Source organism: Prenolepis imparis, unplaced genomic scaffold, assembly GCF_030444845.1.
Source record: "Prenolepis imparis isolate NDT839.2.m4 unplaced genomic scaffold, iyPreImpa1.0 SCAF_12, whole genome shotgun sequence".
NCBI lineage: Eukaryota > Metazoa > Arthropoda > Insecta > Hymenoptera > Formicidae > Prenolepis > Prenolepis imparis.
In genome coordinates this window covers 14,790,888-14,799,634 of record NW_028141170.1, presented here as the reverse complement: position 1 = coordinate 14,799,634, position 8,747 = coordinate 14,790,888, and positions in this window count along the sequence as shown.

Below are 8,747 nucleotides of genomic sequence, written 5' to 3'. Positions count from 1 at the left end.
GTAAATGCATGTGCAGTTTTGCACAATATGCGAATTCATCACCATCTTCTTATACCTGATTATGATGAAGCAGATAATCAAATCATTGCCAATGATCATGACAATAGGCATGAAAGAGACGTGCTTGTGAGACAAGGTCCTCGTGCTGTAGCTCGACGCATACAGCAGCAAATAATGAGGGAACGCTTTCCACAATTCCGTGATGTAGACGAAGATTAATCACGAAGATTATTTAATAATTTTAGGAGTCTATTTCACGCTCCTACATCATTATCTTATACATTTATATATAGGTATATATTGCTGTGTGTATATATATACTATTATGCATATATTTTTTAATTAAAATATTAGGTAAATATTGACAAAAGGGGACCCAGCCCTTTTTAAATTACCTTGACCTTGACATATGTTGTCAAGGTCATAGGCCTGAGTAACTTCCAACAAATTTGTCCCCTTTTGTCAATATTTACCTTTTATAACATATTATCTTCCAATTATACAATATAACAATGTACTTTCCAAATATATATATATTAACATATGCTTACTGTTCTATTGTGTTTGCACTTTATCATATAAGTCCCTTTCTCTCATATTGTTTATATTATCCTCTTATTTAGAACCTTTGGTTTGTATTTTTTTATTTAAACTTAAAAAACTTATAATACTATTTTCAAACTTAAGGGTGAAAGTTCTTAGCAAAGATTTCTAAAATTCTAGTTAGATTCAACAAAATAATATTTCTCTCCTTGTCGTTTTCTGTCATTTTATTCAAAATATCGTTTCTTCGATTATCGGTTTCAGCCATAATCATAGCCACATCTGCAAGCTTAGACGTTGCATCAGCCTGTTGTTGAACACTGCGTGCGAAAATCTGAAAAATAAAAAAGATAAAATTATAGGTTTGAAATTTTACTCAGGTGTGCTTCAATTTTAGTATAGTATCTCTACCAATTTTATTTACAAAAGACAACTTTCAAATTCCTAATATATTACTCACTTCCATGACTTTGCTATTTTGTTCTTCTATTTTTGTGAATGTGTCCCGGGCCTCTAAAAACTGATTTCCGAGTCGCTTTACATTCATTCCTTGAATTCGAAAAAATATATACATTAACACGTACATTTAAAATTATATCATTTATTTTATTTATTTTATTTATTTATTTGTGCTCAATGTTTGATTGTGCTCACTTTTTTGTCGATTTGTTGCCTGCCTTGTTTCTGCTCCACTCGATGATGATGCCAAGGGGACTGAAAGTTCCGTATTGATATTTTCTTCTTGCAGTACATGTATGATCGGTTCTGCGTTATTGTTCTCTGGATAATATAAAAAATATTATTTATTATCAATATCATGCATTTAAAACATTATTTAAGATTATATTATATTTTATTAACAATTATAAGAGACATTTTTTAGAAAAATTAATAAACAAATGCGCTATATAGAAAATTCTAAGAACAATTACTGACCTATAATGTTTGTGTTCAGATCTACTAATGCGTTAGGCATATTGTTTATGTTCTCCAAAAAATCAACAGCATCAGAATTTCTAGACAGTGGTCGACAAGATATAGGCACTGGTACTGCGTTTAAAATTGATTTATCACCAGCAGCTAATAATTCCACTGCATCCATCTGTTATAATAATAAATTTAATTACATAGAAAGTCACAATCCATAAAATATGTGTATTAAAATTATATAAAACATATTAGCTGAAAAATAAATTACAGCAATACCTGCTCTTCTGGAAAACTATCCGGACACTCAGTGAGTCCTTCGGCATAATCATAACCCAGGATTCCCATAATTTTCTTATCTGTTTCCGTTAATTGGATATCGATTGCCTCATTTCCTGTTTTTGCACGAGCTGCACGAAGTTTAACTATCTTCTCTGTAGTTCTAGTTTTATTATCCCTCCAAGTCTACGATAAAAAATATATACATTTCAATCAAGATTCTGTTCATTGAGATTACACTGTTATACCACATTTTTGTTACAAAGCACTTACAGTTTTCCATGAATTCACATCTTTTATTTTTCCATTTTTTGACATTGCATTAAGTTGAGCAGCAAGCTCTTCCCAGCTTCCCTGTAAGTTTTCTTTCCCATGTAACGAGATGAATTTCCCACTCGCTACATGGGGATGTGCAACTAAATAATCAATCATCGCTTCGGTTTGCTGCTTGTTTGCTCTTCCTTGTCTTATTTTTTTTGCTGGTATTTCCCTACATACAAAACATTATATTTATATATATATATATTATATCTATAGAGGCAAACACCAAAATCTAATTTTAGGTTATGTTTTATAAGCATATCATTCATTAATTAGTAATAATAATATACTCACATATTCATTCAATAATTAGTAATAATAATGTACTCACATGTTTATATATAAATTTATAACAGTATATACACAAATAACACTTGAACCTTAACTTGTCACAACACGACTTTCACCTTATCTCACACGAGAATTTCTATAGCTCGAAGGGAAAGCTTTGATTCTCATTGGTTGAGAATCAGATTTTCATGAGAACAGACCCTTCTATCGTTATCGTTACGTTACGTCTCATGTAACGAAAAACAATCGTTAACATGATTTACAGAATACTATTTTCCCTAGACTGTCGCTAGAACAAGCTACGAAACTCGTTAACGAATATTTATCGATGGTTGTCGTTATCTGTTTTAACGAGTTACAGAATCGCTTTGCTGGAGCCATGGAAATCCATTTCTCACTAGGTTATTCTTTTCAATACCGATATTCCGTAAATGTTTGGTGTGGATTGCTGGGAGATCAAATCGTAAGTATTTTAAGATTATAATTTAATTGAAATTTAAATTAATTGAATTAAAACTATTTTTATTCAGTCCTTTTTAATCTTTTTTTTCAATGAAACTTATTTTTTAATATCTCTGACATATCTTGACATATCTTTTTTATTTATAATCAATACAATAAACATTTTCTTTATAGAATTCTAATTTGTAATCGTTAATTATACTACTGTTTTGTTACTAATATTGTTCCTATTATTAAATAACTTTATTAATTGAGCTTAGATTGGACCTTTTATACTACCAGAACGTTTAAATGCTCAAGAATATCTCAATTTCTTGCGAAATAATCTGCCAGATTTATTAATTCCGGCAGAGAATAATTTGGAAGATGTAGCATTAAATAGACGAGCTATGATATTCATGCATGATGGCGCACCTGCCCATTCTGCACGTAAGAAATTTTTACTATAAAAATGTTTATTGAATACAGTTTAGAAGAATCTATCAAAATTAGTTAAGATTGCTATCTCAGATTCAATATTATAGTCTACCCTTAAAGGTTAATTTTTATATCGTGCTTTATCAACACTAAAAATTTTAATAACAGTATTTATTACATACATGTGTATTGTGTATAATTTGTTTTCATAAAGAAAGTTTTATTAAATATGTTAAAAGTAAAAACATACACTTTGCACTTAGAAGTTAGCATTTAAGTCTAATTATCTATTGAACCACTTTTAGTATTCATATCAATGAATCTTATTCAAAGGTATCGTCCGCCGTTATCTTAATGAAAATTTTCCACAAGGATGGTTTGGAAAAGGTTCAATAACTCCGTGGCCTGCTCAATCTCCGGACTTCAACCCATGTGATTTTTATCTTTGGGGAGCGATTAAAGAAAAAGTGTTTTTAAATAATAACAACATCGAAACCACAGACGAAATGGAAGAATTGGTATTCCACACTGTTCAAAGAATTGAAAATCATCATATACAAAAAGCTACGTACAAAAAAGAGCAGAAATATGAATCGAAGTGGGAGGAACTCATTTCGAACAATTTCTTTAATTTTAGTTAAATAATTATTTTGTTAACACATAAGAATTATTTTTATTATGAAAATATTTATTTTTATTATAAATTAATTTTTTATTATAAATTTATATTTATTATAAATTAAATATTTATTTTTAAATCTTTATTTTTATTTTATTACATTTATATTATTATTTATTTCTATTTTATTGGGCTTCCGGTTCCGGAAAGTGTGAGAGTGACAGGTGTGAGAACGTGTGGTCAGAATTTTGTGAGAGGGTGACGGTTAGAGTGAGAGGAGAGTGAGAGAGTTGTGTGTGGGCTGTAAGAGAGGAAGAGGGGAGTAGATATTGATAAGGGGGAGAGGTGAGAAGTGGAGGCTACGGAGTTAGAAGAGGGAGTTTCAGTGGAGGTTAAGTGCCAGAGAGGCACGTGGCGGTGGGAGTGTAGCGGAAAAGTGTAGTAGGTAGCAGACAGGTGTAAAGTCACTAGGCTAGGGACATAGTGACAGCGCGGAAGAAGTTTAAGGCATAGAACACAGGGGAAGATAGACGGGATAAAGAGTAAAGAATCGGAAAAACAGAGAGTAGGTAGATATGAGTGAGGTAGACAGGGAGGAAAAGCTAATGGAGGGTGAGGAGATGAAGAAGCGCAGGGAAGAGGGTAGGAAAAAAGTAGGAAGGCCGAAAAAAGTAGAAGAATTGGGCAAAGAGAGGAGGAGTAGCATGGGGTGCATAGAGGACTATGTGAAGAGGAAGAGGGAAGGGGCAGGGGAGGAGGAAGGAGAGGAGGAGGAATGGGCTCTGAGAAGAAGTAAAAAGGTAGATAGGTTACAAGAAGGGGGGCAGGGGAGGAAAGGGAGGGGCTCTATATCATGATAAGGGGGATGGGGGAACAAATCATGGAGAGGCTCAGTGAGGAGCTAGGGAAGATGAGAGTAGAGATAAGGCAGAGGGATGAGAAATGGAAAGAGGAAAAGAGAGAGATAGATCAAAGAATTCAAAGTTTAGAAAAGAGATTGTTAGAGATGGAAGCCAAGTTAGAAAAGGTGGAAGAGAAAAGAGGGGGGGAGGAGGTAGAGAGAAAGGGTGGGGGAGGATATAGAGAGTTGGAAGAGGCGGTAGTGGACACAATGAAGGGGTTAGGTAGAAAGATGGAGCTAAAAGAGAGAGAAGAAAGAAGGAACATTGTGATCTGTAGGTTGGAGGGAGGGGAAGGGGGGTTAAGAGAGAGAATAGATAGAGTAATGAAAGAGATAGGAGTGAAAGTAGATTTAGAGTGGGTTAGAAGAGTGGGAGGAAGAGAGGGGAGAGAGGGGGAAATGGTGATAGCGAGACTAGGAAATAGAGAACAGAAAAGACAAGTAATGGAGAGAAAGAAAGGTCTGAGGGGAAAGATGACTAGAATAGAGGATGACCTAACGTGGGGAGAAAGAAGGATGAGGTAGAAAATAGGAGAAATTGCGGAAGAGGAAAGAGGGAAAGGAAATAGAGTGTGGATGGGATATGGAAGAATTAGGATAAATGGGATATGGTGGAAATGGGATGAGGAGGAAGGCTAAAGAATTGGAAAGGAGAATGTAGGGGAGGAACGGTAGAAAAGGGGGAAGAAGAGACCGGAAAAGTGAGAGCCTAGAGAAAGCAATTAAGGGAAAAAAGATAAAAGGAACAAAAGGAGGGAAGGGAGAGAAAAATGGAAGGAGAGGGAGAGTAGAGGAGAAGATAGAGGTGGGTAATAGAGAGAGGGGTTGGAAAGGGAGAGAAGAGTGGAGGGGGTGGAAAGTGGGTTTCTGGAATGTGGCGGGGATCAGGAATAAAGGAGAAGGTTTCTGGAGAGAGGTGAAAAAATGGGAGGTAGTTATTATGGTGGAAACCTGGGTGGATGAGAAGGGCTGGGATAAAGTTAAGAGGGTTCTGCCGAGAGGATACAGGTGGGAGAAGCAGTATGCGAAGAGGAGGAATAAAAAAGGAAGAGCGATGGGGGGGATGATTATTGGAATTAAGAATGAGGGAAAGGTTGACGAAGTAATGAGGGTAGAAGAGAGAGGAGAAGGGGTAATGGCGGTAGAGGTGAGGGTGGGAGGAGAGAGGTGGAGAATAGTGGGGGTATACGTGAATGGGGATATGGAGAGGAAAATGGAGATAATGAAAGATTGGTTAGAAGATCAGGAGGAAGAAGGACGGACAATGATAGGTGGAGATTTTAACGCGAGTACGGGCACACTAGGAGGTAGGAGGGAAGGGGGTGAGGAGGAGGAGGAGGAGGAAAGGAAGTCAAAAGACAGGAAATGGAATAAGGAGGGAAAGATGCTAGTGGAAGGGCTGGAGAAGGTAGGGTGAGGAATCCTAAATGGAAGCATAAGGGGGGATGAAGGTGGCGAGTTCACCTATACGGGTGGGAGGGGAGAATCAGTGATGGACTACGTGATAGGGGAGGAAAAGGTGAGGGATAGAGTGTTAAAAATGGAAGTAGGGGAAGGTGTGGAATCGGATCACCATCCGCTGATTGTGACGCTAAAAAGGAAAGAGAAAGGTAGGAAAAAGAGAGAAAGAGGAAAGAGGGGGGAAATGGACAGAAAGAGGAGGGGAAAGAATTAGGAGTAGGATGGATTGGGGGAAAAGGGGGGACGAGGATATGGATGAAGAGTTGGAGAAAAGAGGGAGACAGATAAGAGAGGATTTAAAGGAGGGAGAAAAGGAGAATGGGGAAAGGAGGAAGAGGGGGTGGTGAGGAGTGTGAGGAAAAAAGAAAAGAGGTAAGAAGAATCCTGAGAAGATGGAGAAGTTTAGGAGGGGGTGGAGAAAACTACAGGAAGATAAGGGCGGAATACAAGCTGTTGTGTAGAAAGAAAAGATTAGAGGAAAATGAGGTGTGGGTTAGGGAGGCGAAGAAGGCGAGGACGGAGGGAGAGATATGGAAGATAGTGAATAGGGAAAGGAAGAGGTAGAAGAAGGTGAATGAAGGAATAGAGGAGGTGGAATGGAGGGAGTATTTTATGAGGTTGTTGGGAGGAGTAGATGGTAGAATAGTGAAAGGAATGAAAGGTAGGGTGAGGGAAGATGAGGAGAGGGATATAAGGAGGGAGGAGGTAAGGAAGGTGGTGGAGAAGTTGAAAAAAGGAAAGGCAACAGGGGCAGACGGGATTCCGAATGAGGTGTGGAAGTATGATGGGGATAGGGTGGAGGAATGGATGTGGGAGTTCTGCAACAAGGTTTGGAGGGGGGAAGGGTGGCCAGAGAAGTGGAAGGAAGGAATAATAGTGCCGTTGGTTAAAAAGGGAGCGGGGGATAAAGTGGAGGATTATAAGGGAATAACCTTGATGCCGACGCTGTATAAGGTCTATGTAGGAGTACTAACGGAGAGGCTGAAGGAGGAGGTAGAAGAGAAGGGAATGATTCCACCGAGTCAGACAGGATTTAGAAAGGGGATGGGGGTGATTGACAATATATATGTGCTAAATTATTTAGTGAATAGGCAAATAAGTAGGAAAGGAGGAATGGTAGTAGCAACATTCGTGGACTTGAGAACGGCTTTTGACTCGGTAGACAGGGAAGTGCTAATGGGAGCGATGAGGGAGAGACGGGTTAGGGAAGGGTTGAGAAACAGGATAGAAGAGGTGTATAGGGAAACAAAAAGCAGAATGAGGGTAGAAGAGAAAATAGGGGAGAATTTCTGGACGGCGAGAGGGGTGAGGCAAGGGTGTCCAATGAGCCCGCACCTGTTTAACTTAGTGTTGGCGGATGTAGAGGAGGTATTGAGGAAGGGGGGATGGGGTGGGGTAAAGCTGGGGGAGGAGAAGGTCTATTGTTTAGCGTATGCAGATGACATGGTGCTGTTGGCGGAAAATGAGGAAGGGATGATACACATGTTGGGGAAGCTAGAGGGGTATATCGATAAGAAGAAGCTGGAAATTAATGTGGGAAAGACAAAGGTGATGAGGTTTAGAAAAGGGGGGGGAGAATGAAGAAGGTGAAATGGAGGTGGAAGGGGAAGATAATGGAGGAGGTGAGGGAGTTTACGTATCTAGGATATAAATTGAAATATAATGGGGGGCAGGAGGCACATGTGAAAGAAAGAGTGAGGAAGGCGGGGGCGGTAATAAGGCAGGTCTGGGGGATTGGTAAGAGAAGGTTTGGAAGTGACTGGGAAAAGAGAATATGGCTGTGTGAAAGATTGGTAGGAACGGTGCTGGAATTTGGCGCGGAAATATGGGGATGGAAAGAAAGAAGGGAGGTGGAGGCGATGCAGGAAAGGTGGATTAGATGGACGCTAGGGGTGGATTGGTGTACACCGGGATACATGGTAAGAGATGAAATAGGGAAAGACAAGATTAGTGGCAGGAAAGAGGGCGGTGAAGCTCGAGAAGAAACTGTAAGAGGGGAGGGGGGGACTGCTGGCTAGGAAATGTTTTGAGGAAATGAAAAGGAGGACTAGGGAAGGAAAAGAGATATCGGGATGGGAGCGAGAAAGAAGGGAGTTTTTTGAAGAGAAAGGGAAGGAAGTAAGAGAAATGGAGGAAGGAAGAGAAAGGGGGGAAGAGGTGTATGAGGGATGGGAGCAGCGGGATAGGGAGCTGCAGAGAGAGGAAAGGTGGGGGAAGATTACAGAGTCGAGATATAATAAATGGTATGGAGAGATTAAAGAGGAGGGGGTGCCTGAATATCTAAGGAAGGGTTGGGGGGAAAGTAGGTGGAAGAGGATGATCAGATTTAGGATGAATAATGAGATGAAAGGGGCGAGGTACTGGGAAGAGGAAGAGAAGAAGAGGTGTAGGGTGTGTGGGGGGGGGAAGAGGAGACGTGGGAACATGTGCTGGGGGAATGTGAGGGATGTAATGGGGAGGGGAACTAGTGGGAGAGGATGAGGGAAATCTTGGAACAGGGAGGAGAGGGGGAGTGGTGGTTGAGGG